Below are 26,954 nucleotides of genomic sequence, written 5' to 3'. Positions count from 1 at the left end.
GCGTAGTGAGCACGGGACCCACGTCTGGGCATACCCTTCCCACATGGGGCGAACAGCAAAACACAAGGTGATGGATGGAATGCTGCACATTGGCAAAACATTCGCCCCCAGTCACAGATCTGGGTTTAACCCATCATTATTTTGCTCACCACGCCACCCCAGTTCAGACATGGCCATATGCAAATCAGTCTTGACCCTGTGCCTCATGGGAACAGTCCATCCCGAACTGCCAAGCCATGTCTTCCCTGGACCGGAGGTATAAACTAGGGGGTTACCCAAATAAAGTCACTGGGACCTGGGTTAGCTAAGTACTGAGAGGAGGGAGTCCCAGTGTCTATGCAAGATACATTTTTAAACAGTAGAAACAAATAGATAACAGCACATTAAATGAGTCAACATTGTTTTAATCACAATGAGACTGGGTATATTGAATATACACAAGAGTTAATCAAACATAAGCCTACAAATGAAACAATTGATGGCGTGAAGTTGATAAGCCAGTGAACAATTGTCGACGTTTCGACGCTCTGATTAATGCAGGGATTAGTTGAGCCCTTGCTGCGGGGTCTTCATCAGGGGGGCTTATCAACTTCACGCCATCAATTGTTTAATTTATAGGCTTATGTGAAGTATGATCTCACAATGTATCCACTATGAACCGTTGATCCACCATACTGTATATGAATAATAATTACAGTTTTCCTTGATTCGCTGATTTTACTGTTACTTATTCCTTCGCACTACCTTATCCTCACCTGATCACTCTCCCTCACCTCCCCTATTCTACTTGGGGCACTGTACAACCAACTGTACTGTTTGATTAACTCTTGTGTATATTCAATATACCCAGTCTCATTGTGATTAAAACAATGTTGACTCATTTAATGTGTTGTTATCTATTTGTTTCTACTGTTTAAAAATGTTCCCTGGACCGGAATCAAGCATCCTAGGACCGGTTTCTAGCTCTCAGCCGCCATCAGCCAGGATAGCTTGACTCCAGGTGTAATCAGTGACACCAAAGCACATACTTGTAAAGAGAGTCACTGCTCATACCTGAAGCTTGCACAGTGTGTTTGATCATCAGCTGCTGCCTCCTCATCCGTATGGCCTTTTCAGAGTGTGCTTGATTGGCCTACAATAGGTTTTCAGTATCAGCCCTTTCGTCGGTGAGCCATAATATTTGTTGTGTTCACAGAGATCTCTAATTACTGTTGATAGGACATATGGTAATCCAAGATAAAAGCACCTTGATGACTGCCTATTGGATTCCTAACCTCTGGGGGTGGGATGGGCTTGCAGCGAGGTCCCAGGGCAGTGACTGAGGACCTATTGTCAATGTCAGCATCAGTCTTAGCAGACAGAGTTTGCTCTCTGTAACCTGCCGACCTGCACCAACACGTGCTGCTAATGTCAATTGTCTGCACCCCAGTGGCATTCAGTCATGGATGTTGAACATAAACAGAACAAGCTGAGAGTGAGCGAGAAAGAGCTTTAGTGAGAGAGGGTGTCTGTGAGGGTGAAACAGTGTGTGAGAGAAGGGAGAGGTGTGTGAAAGCATGTGCAAGAGAAATGTGTGTGTGAGTATACATTGGATGTGTGCATTTGAGAGAAAAAGTGTGCGTGAGAATGTGTTTGATAAACAACTCAAGAAGCATTTCTTATAAAGGTGTGTTTGAGAAAGTGTGATGTCTGAGAAAGAGAAAGACTGTGTGAGAGTGAGAGAGAGAGAGAGAGAGAGAGAGAGAGAGAGGGCGCGAGAGAGGTGAAATTGATAGTAGTGCAGCGAAAAATGAAGCAAAAGCAGGCGAGAGCAATGCACCAACATGGGAGAGCTGGGCAATCCGAAACTTGACAGCTAGTGCAGATTCTGCAACGTTGGGGAGAGCGCGCTGCAGCCTAGCAGTGTTTGTTGTACTGACATGTACTGCAAGAGCTGTGATGCACATGTAATGAGAACCCAGGTTGCATAGTAAAGCAGGACGTGCAAAAATGAAATGAACACACAGAGCTGATGTGATTTCACTTTCCAATCAGTTAAATCTTAGCATTTTTCACACAGGTCATGGTATTACTTTGTTTTCTACAGAGAGGGAGTGGTCCACAGGAAAGTCCAAGTCCATATCAGTTTTCACATAGTTTTTGTAATGGGAACACACTGGTATTACTTTGTGTTTGGTTGAGTGGGTTAGAGTCATCGTGTGAGTGATGACAATGAAGTTACAGTGACCTGCAATGGCAGTTCCTGGGTTGTTGTGTGGCGTTTTAGGCTCTGAGTGAATTTTCCCGATTCATGCCCTTATGTAGGTACAATTCACATTGCCCTAATATAGGCATAGAAATCAAGCCCTTATTTAGACATAACCCATAAAGACCAAATACAGGCATGGCTACTTCCACCCATACCAAACGTCACAACGATTTCTTGGAAAATCGGCTTAAACAGTTAGGGAACTTCCCCTTGCTAGAATATTGATTTGTCCAAGAACTTATGTACTTTGCAAAGAAAAACTATTCCCTAGGGGTTCTTTCTTGACGTTATTATGCCCGACTTTACATCAAACTATGGCATTCCTAGACACCTTCAAAGTAGAAATATACCTTCACTTGCTCTTGCAAGACTCGGTGGTTCGGAGCAGTTTCACTATCTACTTGCCGGACGCAGCTCGCTACAGAAAGTGCAGAAGGAAGCCGACCTTCCAGCAGATGCACTGATCAGGAAGCTGTCTCTTCTCCTGCAGAGAATCCAGCTCCAGTGTTTCCAAGCTCCCCTTGCGGGGTGTTGGGAAATCGCGTCCCGAGACAGAGATACAAGACCTCCCTTCATTCTAACTAAGGTATGGAGCTGACTAGAACCTAGAGAAATCTAGGATAGATTCTTGGCAAAGAAAACGAAAACTATGCTACACAATACTTACTTCTTCCCTCGTACTAGACTTAGATTAGGTACACTGGGGTAGGCGTATTTTAGAAGCACCAGTTGAGTATTTTAGTCATTGTTATTTATGTACGTATTTTAATATGGCTTAGAAACCATACAATGCTCCTACAGTATTATTTTATAATATTGTTCTCGCTGTACACATTATACTTTGCAGCCTGCATTACAATTGTAGCAGTTCACTTTTCTTGCATGAGAAAGAAGATTGTTCAATAAACCCTTTGTATTGAAAACGCCTGTCTCTCTATTTCTCTGCACCTCTGTTGAAACGAAGCATGCACGATTGACTGAGTGAAATACTTATCTATTGTTTCGGCGACTCTAGAGATATATTTCTTATTCTTCGGAAACAAAGTTGTCAGAAACGAATCCCTTCTTGTTTATTCGAGAAAGTTTCTAGTGACCTCTGAGCTAGCTGGCCTTCACTGTCAAGTTTAATATGTTCGATAGAGACTTAGTTGACCTCAGTCCTATGTTAAATCTGTAGGATATGTTATTCCAATGCGCAGAGCCTATTCGGAATATAGCAACTATGATGTAACCGAAGTTAAACAGCCAAGAATACTATTAGAATTGTTGAGGTTATTTATTATAAGTAACAGAGTAAAACTGGTGTTCCCATCACAGGCTAAGAAGCAACTGACAGTCTAGGAACACGAGAGCACCAAGTTGCATCATGACATCAGTAAAGTAAGAATGTTCCATTTAAAGTGAAATGCACACTACAACAAAATAAGAGAATACAACATACCCTCATTCTTTCCAATCTAAAACGAAAACAAAAAAACAAAAACAATAAAAAACAACAATGAACCACACTAAGAAGAATGAATGAACATATGCCAACATTTTCCACAAACAAACTCAATTGCACACAAAATCTTGAAGATATTTAGGTTGCCTTCTGATCCTTTGTGGTAAAATAAAGGTATCTCCACTAATGGTATCTTCACCACTTTTACCCACAATGTTCTTTCTTTTTTCATCCACATCCGATTCACACTATACTCCACCACGATTGTCACATTTTGCTTTTTTTTATAGGGCAACTCTCCTCAAATTCCAGTGTTCACCGTTATAAAGTGTCACAAATTTGTCATGAACCGATATAATTTTAAATGGACCCCTAAACTTAGTTAGACCCATTCCCACTCGACCAGGTTTAACCTTTACCCAATCATTCACTGCCAATCTCCTCACATTCAACCTCTCACAAACCTTTGATGCACCATCACCCAAATCCGCCAATCCAATGCACTCCTTCATCCATGCTGGAACTAGTTTGGTACCCGCCAAACATCCCCTCATCAAGTTGAGCGGAACTTTACCGGTGACACCATTCACTGTTGTCCTATACGCCCAAACAAAGTCATTTACCATGTCTCTTACACACCCACCAGAACTCACCTCCATCTGAATAGCAACCTTCACCATTCTGTTAGCACTCTCAACTATACCATTTCCTTGTGGATTGTACAATGAAGTTCTGGTGTCACACACATCTAGAAATTTCACCATATCCTCTGAAACCAATTGGGTTCCATTGTCTGTTATCAGTCTCACAGGGTAACCCTCGTCCCTGAAAACTTCAGTCAATAAGTTAATCGTGGATTTTGTTGTTATCTCTTTTGTAAATTTCAGAGTAAAACTGGTGTTCCCATCAAAGGCTAAGAAGCAACTGACAGTCTAGGAACACGAGAGCACCAAGTTGCATCATGACATCAGTAAAGTAAGAATGTTCCATTTAAAGTGAAATGCACACTACAACAAAATAAGAGAATACAACAAACTACACTACAGGGTTGAGAATGTAGCTGAGATGATGTGTTCCCAGAGTCGAATATTTCTGTTAGTAAAGAAAACATTTGATCAATGTCCATCCCGGGCTAGAGGGGCTGGTATCAGCACATTCCACATCAATGCGGGAGACATGAGGCGAGTTTGTGTGAGTAAGGAAGTGGGAAGGGTATCGGGCAGAGAAAAAAGAACGCTGTCTAAAAGACCTACGCCTCATTCCATTTTCAGTCCCTAGGAACCTGAAGCACACCGAAAAAGAAAATTTCAGCAGACGTGGATATAGGTGTAAATTTTGTTTGTCACGCTTGTCACTTAGAAACCCCAAAACTATCATTAATACTCCCTTACTGAGCAATAACCATGCTATGGAAAAGTACTATTTGAGCTTCCAGTAGACAGTTTCCGGCATGTCTAATCGAAAGTTTAGGTGTGGCGCTTGGATGCCGCTGGGTTTTTATTATTCCTTCATAACTCACTTTGGGCTGGAAGTGCGTACTGAAGTAAACAACCGCTTTCACTCCGCACAAAGACAGAAACAACCTCTGTAGATAATTTTGACATTCATATTGTAATATATTTCAGTTGTTGAGATAGTGCTTCATGCTACTATTTTTATGTATATATAGCACACTGCTGCATTGGAATGATTTGAATAGAAGAGAATATGATTGTTGTGACTTTTATACGTACTGTGGGGAATGGGGAAGCCCCGCTTTCCTCTGCCGGTGTGCGGGGCTCTCCTTGGTGCATGGGAGCCTCGCCACCCTCAGGTGCGAGATGCCTCACTTCCGGTGTTTGCGCTTCCTTTTCCCGAGATGGGCGTGCTTGTGACTGCGCACTATTTTCAAACAAGAATTTGTAATGCGTATTGCATCACAAATGGCAGCTTCCACGTTTAAAAAAGCACAAACAGGAGTGGGTGAGGGGTTGAGGGGAGGGCGAAAAAACTGCAAACTGCGGGAGGGGTCAGGGGGGACACACAGGGCAGCAAATAGTGTTCCAGTAAAGGGGCTGATAGCCTCGGAAGGAGCAAAATGAAGACATAGGCATCAGGAGGCAGGACTAACAAGTCAAATGCCAATCACAAGGCAGAATTTATGAAGAAAGCCAATCAAAAAGATGGGCAGAAAGTGGGTAGAGCTTCCCCCATTATAGTGTATACAGCATCTCTCGATGAGACAGGGCATGCGCTGCCTAGCCGAGATCATTTTTATGAGCCTATCGCTGATGCTGTGTACAAATACTGCATGTTAAACCGAAAACCAGCCAAATACTTTGCTGTGCACATACTCTTGCTCAAAGACTGACCTGAATGTGGGTAACCAAGTGAGTTATTAGATAGCAAGAATTTCAGTAAGTCTGGGGGATGCTTGGGGCTCTCTACAATGCTCCCTCTCTCTGCAAGTAATTTTCTCTCGGATTAATTTCAATTCTCACTATGTTTATCCCACAGTCTTTGACTACAGGTGTCCGCCCCTCCGGGAATAAAATAACTGCCCAATTCACGCAGCTTCTGTAAGATTTTCCTCCTCTTTGATGCCATCTTTCTCTGTTCATATGTGCTAATATCCGGCCTATACCAACAAGTTTTTGTATACCGGGACTTTGCTTGTCCCAACGTATAATCACGGTTTGGGAGGCTATGAAAAAATGGTTTTACTTTTATCAGATGAGCCACGCTGAATGTTCGGTTGTTATTTATAAATCACTAAAACCACCTAGGCTTCACCCACAGACACAGGTAGACGTCTGCCACGTGTGATACCTTTCACTGAGAGACATGTTATATTGCACTATTCACAATGCGATCTATTTCAGCCTTTTTAAATGTAGTATGCATGCCCATATGTGAAATGTTATACCTAGGATCCAGGTACCGAATCAACCAACTCAATAGATGCACATGCATATAATCAGTTGCACTCCTGCATGCACTGGATAAGGTGGCTGCACTCTAGTCATCGTTTCCAAATTATAATGTAATGATTGTGTATGCCTTTTATGATGTGCTTTTGTTTTTCCATATTATATTGTGGTAAATTTTAATTACCTATACGGAATTTATGCGGTAAAGTTCAATAAGAATAACTCAGTCAAAATGAAGAGGCAGAATCCGTGGTATCTGAGGTTTAAAGTGGGGTTTTATTCCTTAATAAGGAATTGGTTCGAACCAATGGTAGCATGACCCATCGCCACGAGGGTTCAGGGTGGGAATTGCAATGGACATGTACAATGATTTATTAACAAGAAATCGTATATATAGTCAATTCATACAGTACATTGAATGCAGAAGGCGTAACAGCTGAGAGAAACGAGATAAGAACAGAAATACGTAACAGGAGGCGTGCACTAGGCCGTACACGGAGGTGTGTGCAAGAAACGTCACAGAAAGGTGTCATAAGTGGGTGGATCCCTAAAAGGATCCTGCAGAGTCAGCAAGAACATGTGGCAGAGATGCGCGCGCAGCAGCATGACGTATGATTGACGTGGAACTGGAGGGTGAAGGGGACTTGACATTTAGCCCTACATGTGGAGACAGAAGTCTGGAGTGTCAGAACAACCTAATCCCAAATCATATCTAATATCTTGTGTTTGAGGAACTGTATTATCTAGAAGGAAAGGTCTCTTGGGCAGAGGCTATTCTATACTGACTGTTAATGCGTGTATATGCAACTGCGGGTCTACGTGTAAAGCAGAGGGCCATGGGCCTACCATGGTAACGGAGGCTATGAATTACTTGCATGGAGACAGAAAGGCCGGGCCCTTTGCTCTGCAGCTGGGAAGGATGTTTACCTAAACTACTAGACAGGAATGTATTTTTCGAGGAGCGGAGCAGATAACTTGAAGGCTGAATACAGTCTTGGCAGGCCGGCAGGCTGAGCCAGGCACCGCTAGCCGCGCAGGGAGTGAGTGAAAGGTCACGCATACAGATGCAGGCCCAAGCTGCGGCTTCCAGAGGCAGAAGGCAGGAGAAAGCTTGAATGGCAGAAAACAAGGCCCAACTCGCCAGGGCCAGAAAAACGTGAAAGTGCACCATGTAAAGACGTTGGCAAGGCACACTTAGGAACTGAATATCGGACCCATTCATGGTGGATCTGAAAGAGGACATGTTAACGTTGGACGCAAATGTATTTGCGTCTTCATAGCTGGTTGTGGAGGGAACTTACATGTACTAGAAGCAGGTACATGGAGCCGTTGGGGTCTACGATAGGGGACACAATTTACCAAAAATTCATATTACCTCATTCCCTCCTTGTCCCCTACGGACCCTTCATGATATATCAATCCTCATTAATCTATCAATCTGTTCATGTAACATCATTTGCTCTTCTTTCTTCTTACAGCGTTTTGAATGAGGACTTAAATGTGCTGGACTGTGTACGGTATTAATGATAACTTGAACCATAGAGTCGGGGAGAAACCATGTAGATTTTCCCTTCGTCATCCATCCTTGATCTGTCTGGGTCCCTCCTAGTTCAATCCATTTCTTGATTTCATCTGGTGTAGCATGTGTCTGTATGTCAATTACATCTAGGGCGGGATCCTTAACTGTCATGCAATGTGTCGGTGTAGCGACTATTGTCTTTGTCAGGTCAGTGGTGTGGATCTGATTCTGAGCTGTATGTTTTGCGGTTCGATCTGCCAGGTCATTACCCTGGGAAATAGTATCTATAACTTTTGTATGTGCTTTACACTTCATGATGAATATCGCTGTAGGCAGATGTATTGCATCTAATAGAGTTTGAATGAGGGGACCGTGTTGAATTTTGGCACCGTGAGAAGTGAAAAAACCTCTCTCTCGCCAGAGGACACCGAAGTCGTGAACAACTCCGAATGCATAACGGGAATCTGTGTATATGTTAACTCTTTTGTTCTTGGCTTGAATACAGGCTTGTGTCAGAGCGATGAGCTCTGCTGCTTGTGCTGAAAGGGTGTCAATACAATTTGTTTCTATGACTTCAGTTTCTGTTGTGACTGCGTAGGCGGCCACTAATTCTCCTGTACTTGTTCTCATGCATGAACCATCCACGTAAAGTGTCAGGTCTGGATCTGGTAATGGAGTGTCTGTCAAGTCTTGTCTGGGTTTCGTCGTGATAGTAATAACTTCAATGCAATCATGTGCCAATGGGTCTGTTTCAGTTAATGGCAAAAGTGTAGCAGGATTCAATGTATTACAACGTCTGATTTCTATGTGTGGCTGAAATAATGTCAATTCATAACCTGTCAATCTTGCTATAGTCAAGTGTTGAGTGTGTGTTCGATTTAAAAGAACTTCTACGGAGTGTGGAACTTGTACTGTCAATGGATGTCCTAACACTATTGAATCACTTTGTCTGATTGCTAGAGCTGTTGCTGCAACGGATTTCAAGCACGCAGGCAGAGCCTGGGCTACTGGATCCAATGTACTAGAAAAGTAAGCACACGGTTTGTGTGAACCTGCTTGATCCTGCGTGAGTACCGACAATGCAGTACCTTCACGTTCTGTGACGAAAAGTGTAAAAGGCTTACTGTAACATGGTGTTGCTAAAACTGGTGCTTGACATAAGGCTTTCTTTAAGTCGTCAAAAGCTTGTGTATGTTCCTGAGTCCAAGGGAGGACAGTCGAAGACGCTGCCTCCTGAGTTGTTAACTGAATGAGTGGCTTTGCTAGAAATGCATACTGAGGGATCCATTGTCTGCAGTAAGAAGTGAGGCCTATAAAAGCCCGCACCTCCTTTTGTGTCTTGGGTGGTAGCATACCTGCAATTAACTGGATGCGATCCGGCGTTAGCTGCCTCCCCCATTTGGACAGCAAGTGACCTAAGTAAACAACTTGCTGAACACAGAATTGCAGCTTCGAAGGGGATACCTTGTGGCCCTTGTCAGCCAGGAAATGTAAAACCGTCAGTGACGCTAGTTCACATTCAGGTTCGCTTCGGGCGGTGATCAGCAGATCATCGACATACTGGAGTAGGGCAGTGTTTTCAGGCATGTGTATACTGTCGAGTTGTCTTTTCAGTGCTTGGCTATAGATGCTGGGGCTTTCTGTGAATCCTTGAGGTGCGCGTGCAAATTTGAAGCTTCGTCCATTTAAACAGAATTTGAAGAGGTATTGGCTTTCCGGATCAATTGGGACACTAAAGAAGACGTTCTTAAGATCAATAACGGTAAAGAACGTTGCTTCAGAATCAATGGCTGTCAATAGAGATGAGATATCTGGGACCACAGGGTACTGTGGTACAATACATTTATTCAATTCGCGCAAGTCAATAACCAATCGGTAAACTGGTGGTGCATTGGGATCTGTACGTTTAAGAATTGGACTGATAGGAGAATTACATAAATTCGAGTTGGTTTCTACAACCACTCCTTGTGCAATGAGCTCTTCAATGATTTTCAGTAAAGCCACTACAGCATCGGGGGGTAACTTGTATTGTCGAATTCGTGGTAAAACAACACCTGGCTTGAGTGTGACTCGATATGGTGTAATGTGCATACAACCTACATCAGTGGGGCCTTGCGCCCATAAATGTGCAGGTACATTCTGTAATCGGGGATCAATATCTCTCAACACATAGTGACCTTTAAAGTCACGTAGAAACAACCGTACTCCTTCCGGAGAACAGCAAATAACAGCTCCTAGAGCTTTCAGAGTCTTGATACCTAACAAGTTTTCTGGACATGACTTTGTGAGCAGTAAATCTGTAGTACGTGTTAATGGACCAACTGCAAGGGCGAAGTGGTTGCGATACTTCATTAATAATAGGCTTGCCTGAAAAACCAAGGGAAGCATTCTGTGAGCCTGAGAGGGGTGCCCCTGGGACCTCGTCATGACTTATTGTTGTTCGGCTTGCCCCTGTATCAATTAAAAACTTTCTGTCTTTCCCTAATACTTGACTGTGTACATAAGGACCCTCTTGATCTACAGGAACCTCAATAGGAGGCAAGCCAACTTCCCTCTCTAGGCTGTTTCATGTGTATCGCTGATAATCCGGATAATCAGTCTGGGCATACTGGTACATCTGCTGTGATGCATGCTGAGTTGCAGCAATCGGTTGAGGTTGTGGCACTGCTACTGTCTGTCCTGTCTGTTGTGAGGGTTGCATAGGCTGAATATTCTGTGGTACTTGTTGTTGTACCTGGTCCTGTCTAGGAGGACGCGGTCTCTCTTTAGTTTTTCCAGTAAGTATATTATGTTTCAAAACTGCACAATCGTTTATATAGTGACCTGGCTGTTTGCAATAGTTGCATGTCCCTTTGACAGGAGCTGGTGAATTATTTGACTGTGTCGTGCCCTTTTTCTGACCGTCAGCTGGAACTGACTGAGCAACTAACATTTTCATTTTCGTGTCTTTCATGCGTCTCTGTTCGTGTTCGTGTTCCTCTCTAATTCGGTTCTGGTGATACTGTAACATTTGTAACATTTGTGAAGGTGTATTTGCTTGCCATGTGCTCTCGACTTTCTGTACGCGATTCTTAACTTGGGGCAGGGAATTTTCTACTAGCTTTGTTACGAAAAGATGTGGATATGACTCGCTACTTGTTTTCAAACCACTATTAATACCAAAACATTTCTCAAATCGGGAGTAAAAATCGCTAGTGTCTTCATCGGGTTTCTGTTTACAGGCTGAGATTGCATCCCAGTCCTCCTTTTTAGTTGCTAATAAACGTGGCAATACTTGCACTAACAATCCTGGTAATGCTTTAGATTTGTCCCCAAGCCCTGTTCCTGGGGTACGAGTCTTTTCTTCGTCTTCTAATGCAGCCCAATCTATCTTTTGCGTTCCTACCTCCCAATCTTTTTCTTTGAGTTTCTCGTAAATACCGGACGGCATTAACACTTTCAATATTTTCATAATGTCGGGGTAGGTGTAGTCCCCCATGAGTAACATGTCTTTGATTTCGCGGTGGAAACCTGCTGGGTCTTTATCGTGACTGGGCACTAATTTCTTCATTTCTAACAGTTCCATTTTCGTTATGGGCGTGTACACAAACACGCGTCTAAAAGAATTATCAGCATTCTGGACTGGATGCACTTCTCGCAAGGGATTCTGTCTGTCTAAGTAATACATTTTTCTTTCTACGGGTGGAGCTGGAACAAACCGTGTATTCAGGAAAGTATTATACCTGTGTTGATGTTCTAGAATTACTTTAATCAAGTCAGTACCTAGACCTCTCCATTGTGGCGAGAGTAGTTCTATTAAAATATCAGGTAAAGGACCTGGATCAGAATGATGGCCTTTGAATAAAGTAATGAGATGCTGAACCATATATATGCCAGCTAATTTCTGTTCATCAGGGGAAAGATTTAAAAAGGTCTGTACTAAACCATCATCACTATATTTATCAGGATCGTCAGTCCATTGTACGGCTGACCTAGCCAATTCTTGTTCATCCATGGAATTGAGTACATGGTACCCCATTCGTTCCTGAAGTATCCTATCAGCGGCCTGGAATAGATGTTCGGGGGTCTTTGGATTTGACATGGCAGCTTGAAAGATTCTTTTACTTTCCGGACGTACCGGACGCATTGAATTATTATAGGGTCTTCCTTTACCTACATATGCGATCATTTCTCTAACTGGTGATTGTGATTGTCCTGTTGCTGTTTCTGGTGCATCCTCCTCCCCTGAGGATTCGACCTTGTCTGAATCTATTTCTGGTTCTTGCGATCTTCTTTCATGTATTTTTATTACTGCATTTCTGATTCTTTGATACATGGGCTCCCCCAATGACCCGGCCCCTGCCTGGGTCTTATCTGAGGGTCTGACAGCTTTGGAACCCCACATTAGACATGTCCTTCAAACCTCCTTTTCCACTCAACAAGTTCCCAGAGAGTGGAAGAAGGCAATAGTACTTCCAATAAGAAAAAAACCTAATGTCAGCATGGAGGTACTAGAAAACCTCAGACCGATTTCCTTATTGCCGTACGTGGCGAAGGTAGCCGAGAAGGTGGTTAATGCCCAGCTCACGGAGCATTTGGAAAAATGTAGTCTACTCCACCCCTCGCAATCGGGATTTAGGGCAGGCTACTCTACGGAGACGGCCCTCCTAAGAGCCACTGAGACTCTAAGAGCAGGGGCAGATGCTGGTCATACAATGGCCCTGATCATGCTTGACCTGAGCGCGGCTTTTGACACCGTAGCGCATTCCATCTTGCTACGGTGTCTGAATGAAGCTGGGGTCGCTGGTCCTGCGCTGGGCTGGCTACAATCTTTCCTTACAGACAGATGTTTCCAGGTTCAGCAGGGGACTTGCCGCTCAGGGGAGATGTCACTAGACCAGGGAGTGCCTCAGGGCTCTGCTTTGAGCCCCACTCTTTTTAATTTATACATGGCCTCCCTGGCGAAAGTTGTACACTCTTTCGGGGTGGAATTAGTGTCGTACGCTGACGATACTCAGCTGTTAATCTCCCTATCGCAGAGTACTTCCAACACCCCCAATAATTTTAAATCTTGCATGCAGGCACTAGCAGAGTGGATGGATGCCCATTGTCTAAAACTTAATGGCTCCAAAACAGAGGTGTTGGTGGTAGGGGGAAAAAGCGAGAAATGGTCGGATGAGTGGTGGCCGTCTTGCCTGGGCCCTACCCCCATACCATGTCAGGAGGCTAAGAATCTGGGAATCTGGATGAATCCTTCGCTCTCATATGAAGGCCACATAAGGCGCCTTGTGGGCAAATGTTTTGGAGTCCTAAAGACCCTAAATAAAACCTTAGACCTCCTGCCTTTATCAGCCAGAAGAACTCTAACGCAGGCGCTGGTGACCTCGCGGTTAGATTATGGTAACATTCTGTTCTTGGGGGCAACCGAGGGCAGCATAGGTCGCCTACAAGTCATCCAGAATTCCTCCGCCAGACTGGTGTTAAGAAGACCCAGGAGAGCTAGCTCGAAATTGGCGCTGGATGCGCTTCATTGGCTGCCGGTGAAGAAGCGTGTGCTATTTAAGTGCCTCCTTTTTTGCCACCGTATTGTCTGGGACAAGTCACCAACATATCTGAAGGAGCTAGTCAGCCGATATGAGCCTACCAGGACCCTCCGTTCAGAGGGTACCGGTCTGCTGACAGTCCCCAGGATCAGGAAGGCGAGAATAGGTGGTCGTTCCTTCGCGTTACTAGCAGCGCAAAATTGGAATAAATTACCTCTTGTGCTGCGACTGGAGGGCAATGAACTACGTTTCAGGGCTCTGCTCAAAACTCACCTATATACTGCATAGGGGCTGGGTGTTCTAGGCAGGTTCACTGGTAGCTTAGCGCGGGGACACGCCGTGATGGCGTTACTGAGCGCTCTATAAGCTCTTTATTATTATTATTATTATTATTATACAACTCTGTTTATCATGGTTCCCGTCTGCTATATTCTGACCCCATCTATTAAGTGCTTTCATTTCTTCCGGGTTTACACCCGGCCTATCTTGTTCTCTTATTAGGCAGTTTATGAAAAACCGTAATATCTTGGCTTGAGTGTCAACTTTCTGGTGAGCCATGGCCTCGCCAATGCTTTCAGGGCCTTCCCCTGTTTGAACAAAATGATATATTTTGTCTAGATGATCTACCATTCCTGGTAGTAACAGTAAAAAGTTGGTAACCCGTCTTAGGCGTACTGATGCGAGCATCATTCTGTCGTCATTTTTACCGGGTACTGGATCATATCTACAGTCTGAGAGACGTTCATTAAGTATGTCATAATCGGCTGATTTAGGTGTACGTTGTTGCGCTAGATCCCTATAAGTCAATCGGAGTGCTGGTGGCGGTGTTTGAAAACCTGTCGCACCTCCCGAGTAAGTGACCGAGGTGCCAGGACCAAAAGGATTGAATGGGTTAGTGATCGGAAGAATAGGTGCAGGAAGGGTTGGGGGAACAGGTGCAGGGGGTCGAACGGGAGAAGGAGTTCGTTGCGGAGGTGGGAGTAGATGATCTCGGGGTGGAGTACCATCAGCGGGTAGTGGTAGTGGTTGAGCATGTGGATTTGTATATGCGGGAGCTACGTCATCTAGATAGGAAGAAAGGAATATGTCCTTTGTGGTCTTGTGATGTACTTTAGACGGGAGCAAGGGAGGGGGCAGATCCTTCGGTATTTCCGGGGTGGCCTTAGGTAAACCCTCGGCCAGCAAAGGATACATACCATTCATAAGAGCGTTTCGTTGTCGGTCTACTTGTTCTGTTTTTACTCGTATCCCCTCCTCAACTAATGCGTTTTCTTGGGCTTTGTCTGAATCCTCTTTATGTTTCTCTGCTTTTCTGAGTGCTTTCTCTGTGCGCCTATGCGATTCTTTACGCCATAGTTCAATGGCGTCTTTCTGTGACTGTCTGGCTTTCTTTTTCCATAGCGCTTCCTCTACTCTCATGATGCACTCGGCATCCCATGTCCCTGCAGCGGGCCATCTTTGATTCTCTGCTAAATCTTTAGTATAATCTACCCACAAATCGAGATATAATACAGCGTCTAGGCCGTGCTTGTGGTACATAAAGTGCCCTGGAGTGTCCCTAGGTGGAACGGGCACTGCTTCTTCTAGAATCCCTTTTCTAGTTCCTATCTGTCTTAGTTTGGAGAACAGCGGCATGTTTAAGTCGTGCTACTGTGGGCTTGATACTTACTCGAATTTGGACACAACTAATACAATAAACACAATAATGCAGATCGAACAATCACTCATACCACGACATTAAAACATACTAAAACATTTCAGAACGAACAATAACGATTAGAATAAAACGAGTTAATTGCATACTGGATATACTGCTAAACAGTACAGATACACCGCTAAACAGTGCAGACCGGGTCTGCGTACCCAAACCCGTCTTGACCGGCACAAACTAATGCGCTCGTCTAGATGCGTCCCCAGCAACGGTACTCACCGGGAAGCACGGAACAGAAGGCCTCGGAAACTCGACACTGGACTGGACTCGACTGGACTCGACTCGTGACGTAAGCACTTCGGAACTTCGGAACTGGTGGGCCTCCGGATACCTCGGACTTTGCTCTCTCAGCTAGGCTCTGGTCGGGATCCTCCGCACTCCTCACCGCCTCGTCTGGGTGTCGATCGCAGCCTCAGTCACCTCCGTTGGCCTGAGGGAGATACAGGAAATCCTGCGGGTACGCGTAGTTGTCCATCAGCGCTGTGGCAGGGGACCGGGCCTGCAACGCACCGCCGGCGCGTAAGGTGGGGGAGGGGTCCCTGTTCGGGCGCCAAATTATGTGGTAAATTTTAATTACCTATACGGAATTTATGCGGTAAAGTTCAATAAGAATAACTCAGTCAAAATGAAGAGGCAGAATCCGTGGTATCTGAGGTTTAAAGTGGGGTTTTATTCCTTAAAAAGGAATTGGTTCGAACCAATGGTAGCATGACCCATCGCCACGAGGGTTCAGGGTGGGAATTGCAATGGACATGTACAATGATTTATTAACAAGAAATCGTATATATAGTCAATTCATACAGTACATTGAATGCAGAAGGCGTAACAGCTGAGAGAAACGAGATAAGAACAGAAATACGTAACAGGAGGCGTGCACTAGGGCGTACACGGAGGTGTGTGCAAGAAACGTCACAGAAAGGTGTCATAAGTGGGTGGATCCCTAAAAGGATCCTGCAGAGTCAGCAAGAACATGTGGCAGAGATGCGCGCGCAGCAGCATGACGTATGATTGACGTGGAACTGGAGGGTGAAGGGGACTTGGCATTTAGCCCTACATGTGGAGACAGAAGTCTGGAGTGTCAGAACAACCTAATCCCAAATCATATCTAATATCTTGTGTTTGAGGAACTGTATTATCTAGAAGGAAAGGTCTCTTGGGCAGAGGCTATTCTATACTGACTGTTAATGCGTGTATATGCAACTGCGGGTCTACGTGTAAAGCAGGGGGCCATGGGCCTACCATGGTAACGGAGGCTATGAATTACTTGCATGGAGACAGAAATGCCGGGCCCTTTGCTCTGCAGCTGGGAAGGATGTTTACTTAAACTACTAGACAGGAATGTATTTTTCGAGGAGCGGAGCAGATAACTTGAAGGCTGAATACAGTCTTGGCAGGCCGGCAGGCTGAGCCAGGCACCGCTAGCCGCGCAGGGAGTGAGTGAAAGGTCACGGATACAGATGCAGGCCCAAGCTGCGGCTTCCAGAGGCAGAAGGCAGGAGAAAGCTTGAATGGCAGAAAACAAGGCCCAACTCGCCAGGGCCAGAAAAACGTGAAAGTGCACCATGTAAAGACGTTGGCAAGGCACACTTAGGAACTGAATATCGGACCCATTCATGGTGGATCTGAAAGAGGACATGTTAACGTTGGACGCAAATGTATTTGCGTCTTCATAGCTGGTTGTGGAGGGAACTTACATGTACTAGAAGTAGGTACATGGAGCCGTTGGGGTCTACGATAGGGGACACAATTGACCAAAAATTCATATTACCTCAATATATCGAACTGCGGAAACCGTAAGTCCAGCTGCACCCATCACTCACAGCATACCTTAGCGTGTATGCTGATAATTGCACTTGGTCACTCCAATTGTGACACATTCCATTCTTTTGCTCCTGAATAAAGCCTCTGTACCTCTTTTGGGGCTGAAACATGTCAACCATTTGATCATTTTATGAGGATGATGAAGAGCAGGGGGGGCGTGGCTAGCCGGCTAACATGGCGGACGCAAACTTCTAGCGCTCCGGCCGTTCTCCACTCTAATCTGGCAAAATCATCCTTGAAGTGTGCCATCCATGCCAGTGATAGATGATAACAGACAGCCTTTGAACTACGGCAGCCAGGGAGACCTTCCACAAACTGTTTCGACCTCCACAGCCGCAAGGATCGCCATGGAAAGAAGCAAGGCCTGCGAGCTGTGAGGCCGTGTGGAGGAGCTCGCGGACGGAAGGCGGCCGCTTGTGCTGGGAGGGTGGCTGCAGCTGAAACGGAGGATCGCTACAGCGGGGAAATACCCAAGCCCCGAAGAGATCACTGTAGAGGCTGCGGATGGCATAGCCCCAGATATGTGATGAAGGTTGGCGGGGCTACCTACTGGGCACCAACTGCAGAGGAGACGGCCCTACGCAGCACTGGAAACCTGCCCGGTTGTGTCCCGTAGCTCTCTCCCCAGTGAGGGCGGCAGGTAGCTGCTGAGAGAAGTGGTGCTGCTCCCGCGCTGTGAATCGGAACCGTCGTGCAATACCTGGAGCACCTGAAGTTCGTGTAGCGGGCACCAGCCCATGAAGCTTGCGGCCCCCGGTGAGTGAGGCACAGCAGCGCAGGCTGTAGCGGGGGGGAGAGAGAGCGACCCGCTGTGGAAGCTGAAGGCTGCGTGCGGGTAGAGGCCTATAGTGAAGAGGGACAGCGCACGCCGGGGAGGCCCGGACGCCACTGGAACGCCCGCTGTGCATGGCAGTGGCGTATGGGTGTGGAGATCTTCTGCTAGGAATATAACATGGCGACCACGAGCTGGTAAACTGGTGTCCTCGCGACCGAACCTGCGACTCCGGGCACAGCCGAGCTGGTAAGGTGATAACAAAAAATTAATTAAAAAGGAGTCTGCGATTAGGGCGGTGACGGTTCTTTGGACTAGGTAACGCCGACTCCACACAGGCGGCCACCCAGAGAGTGCAATCATTGCGGGGAGCCCATATGCGGGGGCATTGTGACTCATTAGGAACGGGGCCTCTGCAGACCTCAAACAAAATGGACATCTTTCACTGAAGCAACCCCTTGCCATTGAGAGGCACCACAGGCCGATAGAATGGGAAATGATTGGGCGGGCCTTGCCATTGCTTATCTGCTGGCTGCGAATGCCCAAGGCGCAACGACTTGTGATGGGCCGTATGCGCGCCAAGATGCAGCAAGAGCCGCTGCGCGCAGGTATCCTGCATCCTTCACGTTTGAGAGACGAGGGAGAGACAGAGCCGACGTCCACAGCACTGGCAGCCAAAATGAACTCTGTCCTCGCAGCAGTGGAGAAAATAGGAGCAGCACTAGAACATACCAGGGCATCCCTGGAAACCCGGATCGATAAGGTTATCTTAGACTTCACGCTCTTGCATGCGGATCACTGCAAACTAGCTGAAACAGTTACCACCCAGGGTCAAACGCTCACAGAACTCCAACTGGTCACTCACAGTCACGCTGCAGTGCTGCAAAATATGATGGATTGTATAAATGCCCTGGAGGATAGAGCAGAAGATGCGGAAGGACGTTACTGATGCAAAAACATTCGGGCTGTGGGCTTGCCAGAAGGAGAGGAAGGTAGAAGCCCAGAACAATATATTGAGAACTGGCTGCATGCCCTTATGCCCCAGGGAACACTGTTGAAGCAGTTTGCAGTAGAGAGAGCCCATCGGGTGCAAGCACTGTGGCCTCAGCCGGGACCCAGACCGCGTTCATTCCTTTTCAAACTCCTCAACTGCATAGATAGAGATGCAGTGCTGTGAGAGAAACGGAAACTGGACAACCTCACAGTAAGTGGCAGCCGAGTTATGCTTTTCCCCGACTACACCGCTCTTGTGCAATGTCGCAGAAACAACTATATGGCGGTGAAACGCCAGCTCTGGGAACTAGAGTTACCATAGTTTCTGTTATTCCCTGCCAGGCTAAGAGTGGTTGTGAAGGGATAGACCCGCTTCTTTGATTCTCCTGCGGAGAGCTGGGACTGGCTAGAAGAGTCCAGGTAGTGGATGGGAACAAGAGAGACCAACAGATTTGGATGAAGCTGCTTCATCAGGCAAGAGGAATAGACGGTGCGGATGACTAAGGGCACCACGCAGGGCAGCATCAAGAACAGTAGCCCCAAGCCCGGAGAAAATGCGAATGGAGCGTCAGAATGTTCTGGAAGTGATCACAACACTTGGAACCCCGCGAGCTAAAGAACGCCTGGAATCCTACGTTCAGTCCACGGTGGTGGCGAACGGTGGTGGAGAACGGCTCATCGTCACAATCAACTGAAATATCTGAAGACCTTTGCCTGCTGGTGGTCACTCCTCAGACTGCTGATGGTATCCTAAGATGAGAACCCTACCGCACTGAACTCTGTAGCAGACCACCCACGCAAGTAGTACACTGTTTGTTACCATGGTTCTGTTAATGCTGTACATGGGGCGAGGGCAATACTAACAATCGTACATGCCCGTTAGACGCTAACTAGGAATCACTAGGCTAATAGCTTGATACCTCATGAGTCTTACCACAGGAAGTTAACATACACGTGGCGATGCTTAACTCTTAACCCTGAATTCAACTGGCCCGCAAACTATTGGACGGAAAATCACGCAAAGTTCACCCCAGTCGTTATGTTGCTCACAGTTCACGCATTGTTATTGTTGTAGCCGACCGGTGCACCCACACCCGACCATGCTCCGCGCTCACCAAGTCATACCCCAACCCTGGCTCCCCAGTTGAATGCACACTCTAGTAATGACACAAGTTAACATACTCACACAGAACTTTTTCAGCATGCAAACTCCCACACAATGCTAGTCCATATTTGCTTATCTCCAGAGACACTCTGTCGGAATAGCCCTATTACAGAAAGCACACATGACGCAGCCGGAACTAGACAGACTGCGCAGGAGCTGGAGAGGGCAAGTATATGGTACTGTTTATTTGGCCCATGCGAGAGGCATGCTCATCTGGGGGAGAGCGGGCGTCCCGTTCGTTTGTACCGAAGTGATAATAGACCCGGAAGGCAGATACACTCTAGTACATGGGACAATTAATGGTTAATCCATATTGCTGGCCTCTATCTATGCTCCGAACGTAGACCAGTCATCATTTGTGACGCAGTTGTCACTCGTGCTGACCCCTTACACTGGGCTCCCCTGGTTGCTGGGTGGGGATTTCAATTCAGTGATTGACGTAGATGTCGACAGGTCCTTCCCTCCTCTCCGTAAAACAGCAGCTGTGTCAAATGCGCAGAGGCTCAAAGATTGGCTCTCGCACTGGGCATTGTTAGATCGATGGCGGGTCCTCTACCCTACTCTATTATTCGGCGACGCAATACCTGCATGTACGGCTAGATAGGGTCCCAATCTCTGCTACCACTGGTTGAGAAATCAGAATACGTAGGGCGGACACACTCTGATCATAATCCCCTTTCGTTTCTGCTTAGTGGGGAAGCTGATCGCCCCTGTATACCCACATGGCGTCTCCAACCATCTGCGGTGGAAGACCCCGAATTCCGATCCTCCCTAGGGACAGCTGTACTCACATATTTTGACCTTAACGAAGGTACAGCGAGTAATGCACTGGTGGAATGGGACGCCCTAAAAACAACAATCAGGGGTCCTGCTTAGGGGTCACTGCTTAGGGATCACATGGAATATACAGAAGCAGCTAGCCAAATCAATCACCCACCTTGAATCCTAATTGCTACAATATGAGTGCGAGGGGGAGGGAGGAGGCAGACACTTGAACCATCTGTAAGCCCTTCGGACACAACATGTGGGAATCCTGGAGCGTTTGCGGTCCCATAACTATAGAGCTCACATAGCACGCACACACCCCACAGCGAATAGGGTGGGCCGTCTGCTCGCCTGGCTACCAAAACAAGAGAGTAACCATGAGGGAGACCTAGTGTACATATAACGTGAGATTCACAGGGTCATGGTAGATCACTATACACAATTGTACCAATCAAGAGTCCGCTGCCAAGGCCAAGAGCTGGAGAGATTACTAGAGCAGGTCCAGCTACCCATAGCCTCAGAAGTGCATCAGGAGGCACTTAATTGCCCCCTCACCTTGGAGGAGATCGGGGAGGCGATTTCATCCATGGTATCTGGGAAAACGCCATGTCCGGACGGTCTGCGTACCTAATTCTACAAGGCTTACCGGAAGTCTTTGGTGCCACACTTACACACGCTTTACACAACAGCGCTGGAGGAAGACATACTGCACCCCTCGATGCACGAGGCGTACCTAGTGTCTCTGCTCAAACCGGACCGGGATCTCACAGCTTTGGGGTCTTATAGGCCACTGGCGCTCCTTAATGTGGATTATAAGATACTTGCCAAAGTACTAGAGTAACGCTTGACACCAGTGGTTCCTGACTTGGTCCACAGTGACCAAAGTGTGCCCAAGCGGAGCCCGTCACTGAACCTGAGGCGGTTTTTCAGGGTGGCGGCAGACAGTATACAGGAGTGGCCCAGGGCTGGATGGCTAATGTTGGACCTGGAAAAAGCATTTGATTGCTTGGAGTGGAGTTACTTGTCGACATTGTTGCAGGGATACAATCTGGGATTGGGATTTCTGCAAATGGTGGGCCTCTTATACAAGAACCCCATAGTTCAGGTAAGGCTGGGCCCGTACATATTTGACGTCATACCAATATGCAGGGGTACCAGACAGGGGTGCCTGTTATCGCCACTCCTGTTCGTGTTGGCGATCGAGCCCCTAGCAGTAGTATTTTTATTTTTTTTTTTTATCCTCATTTGCGTGCAACTAAGAACTGCCACAGAGCAAAAGATTAGGTAGTGTTTGTGTGCTGTCTCAGCGTATAGCTGGCGGGAAATTCATTAGGGAAGGGGGACACCAATTCCCAGCAGCACATTCACACAGGCTGTGCGAGATCTTGCTTAGGGCTGTTAGTTGGTAGACAGTGCCCGAGATACCGAGGCCCCTATAGCGCCATGGCGATTTGTCATGGATGCAAGGGTAGGCAATGCACGCATTAATCATAGGACCTGGGAAAAAAAAAAACAGGCTCATCACTACTACCCTAGCATGGTCCAGAAAGCTCTCCTACTAGGATTCCCTCCCCTGGCCAGGTCAAGTTTGGAAATCTGAAGAAGCGATGACCGCCATTCATGCATGGTGGGCGGTTGGGCATCTTTCCAATGCCTGCATATCTCCCTACGTGCCCCCAGGATGGAATAAAATAGCAAGTTAGAAGCGGCATTACGGGCTTTGCTTCTCAGGCCGAAGATGACAAGGACAAGGTCTATGGAGATGTATTCACCCAAGGACAGGGATAGCTTGTTACCAATAGAGTCCCAGAATGTAGATATGTTTGGACATTCGTAAAACATATGGATGTCAGATGCTGCGGCGAACCCGCACCTTGGGCATAAGACCGGGCCCGTTAGAGAAAACTTTGTCAGCCTCTGTGGGGAATAATATGCCCTATGTATTGAAAAAAGATGGTTCCTGCGGAGCCACGCAGGTTTAACTAGGTCCCAAAGTACTACACAAGAGGCTGACCAAAGCTCCTCCACGTCTATGCCTGGCATTGAGTCAGCCCATAAAGATGTCGGTAGACAAAAGTTACTATCCATTTCCTCAATGATCTTATTATACCAGAGTGATATTTCTTTCTTTGCCGTGGGGCTATCCGACAGGCACGTCACTAATTCACTATTACCGCCTATAGGTAAACTACTAATCCGGGTTGACTGCTCTTTATATGTCTGAGTCCAGCTTGAGATTTGGATGTATTTGAATCTCGACAGGCTTGGCCCGACTTTATTGGTTAAGTAGTCCCATGGAAGCAGAGATCCATCCATAAACAGGTCTTCCCAAGTGCTGATTCCGGCTTCTCTTAGTGGATGTGTAAGTGCATCTGTTGTCCATGCAGGGGGAGCGGGAAGGTCCCATATAGGAGCCTTCCCTGAATAATACCCCACTTTGATCGCTTGCCTCACTTTGTACCACGTGGATGCAATCCCCTGTAAAACTTTCAATTTTATTTTTTTAAAGAATTTGGGGTCTCCAAATTTAAACAAAAAACCGACCTGTCCTACTCCTTCACAGTCCAGTAAGGTAGAGAACATGCGGCCCATCCCTGTCGCTGCTGGAGTTTTAAATAGCATGCGTGTATGTGAGAGCTGGAACGCCCTTGCGTAGACCTGAAGATCGGGTCCAGCTAGTCCTCCCTTCTCTCTGCGGCGTCTTATTTTTTTCCAAGAAAATTCCAAATAAAACTAGTAATCGTGCTCTGTAGCTTTGAAATTAACTTAGGATCAAAACAAAGTGGAATAGAGTTAAACAAAAAAGTAATCTTGGGCAAAATACACATCTTCACCAAGTTAACCTTGCCTAAAATGGTAAGCGGCAGGTGTGACCAGTCTCTCATAAGTTTTCGGCACTCTGCTGCTGTTTTGGCAAAATTTAATGAAGCAATCGAGTTAATGTCTTTAACTATATTTATCCCCAGGTAGCGTAGTTGAGGTTTTGATGTTTCATTATTAACAGTTGAATTGATGTTCCAGGACATTGACTCTGTCTTAGAGGCATTTACCTCATAGCCTGAGATTTTTCCAAATTTGAGAGCCAGGTCAATTATCTCGGGATATGCTTCGTCAAAGTTTGTCGTGAAAATCATAATATCGTCAGCATAAAGTGCCACCTTTTTATCCCAGCCACCAAAAGCAAAGGATTTAATAAGTGTGCTGTCTCTTAAGATTTGGGCGAAGGGTTCAATGTATACATCGAAAAGAAGGGAGGATAGGGGACACCCCTGCCTGGTTCCTCTAGTTACCCTAAATGGCTCAGTTAGACCCCCATTTATCAGGATTGAAGCAGAAGGACTTCGATATAGCAGGTTTATCGCTCTTCGGAATCTATCCCCAACATTAAACTTTCTCAAGGCATCCGACAGGTACAACCAATTCACCCTGTCGAAGGCCTTGGTAGCATCCAACGTGAGGACAGACAGAGGCAAAGCCTCTTTTATAGCTATATCTATGGAACCTATTAGTTCATAAGTAAGCTCACATAGCTGTCTCCCTTTTATAAAGCCTTTTTGATTGGAATATATAATATCAGGCGCTACATGGCCAAGCCGTTTGGCCAGTATTGTGGCAAAGATTTTATAATCGGCGTTTAAGATGGAAATAGGCCGATATGAGCCACAATCCGAGGGAGGTTTTCCTGGCTTCAAAATAAGAGTTATGGAGGCGTTATCCCAGGATGCAGGTGGCAATACACCATCCCTCAAGATTTGGTTAAATAAGGTTGCTAAAATTGGGGACACCTCTGATATCAATTTTTTATATATTTCGCTCGGTAGACCATCAGTGCCTGCCGCCTTTCCCCCTTTTGCTCCCCTTATAGCCTTCTTTACTTCAGCAATACTTATTTCCTCTTCCAGGGAGCGGCTCTGTTCTAGTGTTAAAGATGGTAGGGAGATATCCGCTAACATCCTCGTGACATTTAGGTCTTCTTGATATATAGATTGAAAGAATGTTTTAAAGGTTTCTCTGATTTCTACATCACTAGAAAAGGTGCCCCTCTCTGATGTGACGGAGGCTATGTTGTTTCGGACCCGATCTGATTTAATTTTCCAGGCCAGTAATTTTCCTGCCCCTTCCCCATACTGGAAATGAGAGAGTTTGGTTGCCTCCCATTTCTGTAAGACACACTTCTCTAGGATTGATGATAGGCTGTTCTTTAATCTATCCATCTCTGCAAGTTTTAAAGATAAGTCATGGTTATCTACTAACCCATCTCTGTCGATGTCAGTCTGAACAGTTGAGATGCTATTCTCAATAGAAGTTACTTCATCCATATACTGCCTTCTTCTATAGGCCAGCCTGTTCTTCACGATGCCTCTTAATGTGCACTTAAATGCGTCCCATACAGTGCCTGCTGGGGCTGTGCCCATGTTAGTAATGAAGAAATCACGTGCTTCTGATTGAAGAAATTCTATATCCTCTGTTGATGTGAGTAGTGATCTATCAAAGGACCACAGTCTTGTAGGAGGCATAGCGCCCAATTTTAATTCAAGCTTCATTGCGGAATGATCAGAAAGGTGTGACGGGATATAGTTTACTGAGATGATATCGTCAACCAGAACTCTACTGGTAAGGATAAAATCTATTCTAGGTCTATGTCTATACTTAAAATTTCTAAATGAGAAGTCTTGCCTCTGGCCCTCTCTAAGTCTCCAAATTTCGACATACCCATATTGGTTCATTAAACCTATAAGACCTATAAGACAATTTCTAGATTTAGAGGTAATTTTCTGTCTACTATTAGGAGATTTATCCAGTAGTGGGTTCAGAGTAATGTTGAAATCCCCAGATATGATCACTGGGTCTGGGAATCTCAGCAGATGTTGAAATAGGGATTCCAATGCTGAAGGGTCATCAACATTAGGTCCGTAGTAGCCTACTAATGTTATTTTCATTCCTCCTATCTCTATTGCTACATCTCCCTCCAGAGTCTACTTTCTGCTGTATTATTTTAAGTCTGATGGATTTCTTGAAGAGAATAGAAACCCCCCGCGTATTTAATGTTTGTGATGTTGAGATCGAGGATTCTATCCACCTATTCCTTTTAACTAACTCGAGCATTTCGCTTTCGATTAAATGTGTCTCCTGGAGGATAATGATCCCGGCATCGGCGTCTCGGAGGTATTGCATGATTTTATTAGCACGAAGCCTGGTGCGGAGACCATTAACATTCCAGGATAATATCTTGAGCCTACTCATAGTGCTGAGAGTATAGATTACTTTGTGAGACTGACAATTTATGTGGATTCATGTTATTTTGCCAGCAGTGAATAAAAAAACTTATAATCAAGAACTTACAAAGGTAGAAAGATTGGAGCTCATTCAAGAGTGTATATTTTTTCCTATTTTCTTTGTGCCCCTCCACCGCCCCGTGTCCTCCAACCCCCCCCCCCAAATAGCTTGCCTTTCAAATATTAATGCATGATTTGTAAGTGTGTATTTGTTTATGAGTACATATATATATATTTTTTTATTTCATTTATTTATCTATTATTTTTTTTCCCCGGTTTCCTTGTCTCTCATTTTACATTCTCTCTTTAGTAGATTCTCATTGTTATATCCTCCTCTTATCTTCCTCTTGGCAAAAAACAACTTTTTATTATTAATTTGTTTATGTTTTGCCCCTCATTTTAAGTGTTTAAGTGTTTAAGTGTTTAAGTTATGTGTATGTATTTTGTTGTGATTTTAATATATATTTTTTTTTTGTCTAAGCCTAAGCCCATAGGAGTGGTCTATAACAGTAGGAGATTACAACTAGAGAGAGGTTTTGATGGGTTGAAGAATTAAATATAATCTACAACTTCTCTGCTCAGCTCGCCCCCCTCTCTTTCCTACTTCCTAGAGACAATAAAAGTTCATCTGCGGCCTGCACTGATCTAATGTTGTACATTTTATTGTACAGCATTATCTTAAGGGATGCAGGGAAACCCATCTGTACAGTTGCACCCGTTTTGCGAAAGGCATCCATTCTTCGGCCTAGCTCCCACTGTTTATCTAGGGTAAATCTGGACAGATCTGAGCGAATCTGAAAGTTAAAGCC

This window comes from Lissotriton vulgaris, chromosome 3_2, assembly GCF_964263255.1.
Source record: "Lissotriton vulgaris chromosome 3_2, aLisVul1.2, whole genome shotgun sequence".
Classification (NCBI taxonomy): Eukaryota; Metazoa; Chordata; class Amphibia; order Caudata; family Salamandridae; genus Lissotriton; species Lissotriton vulgaris.
The sequence above is the reverse complement of the archived record's forward strand: the minus strand, read 5'-3'. Positions refer to the sequence as shown.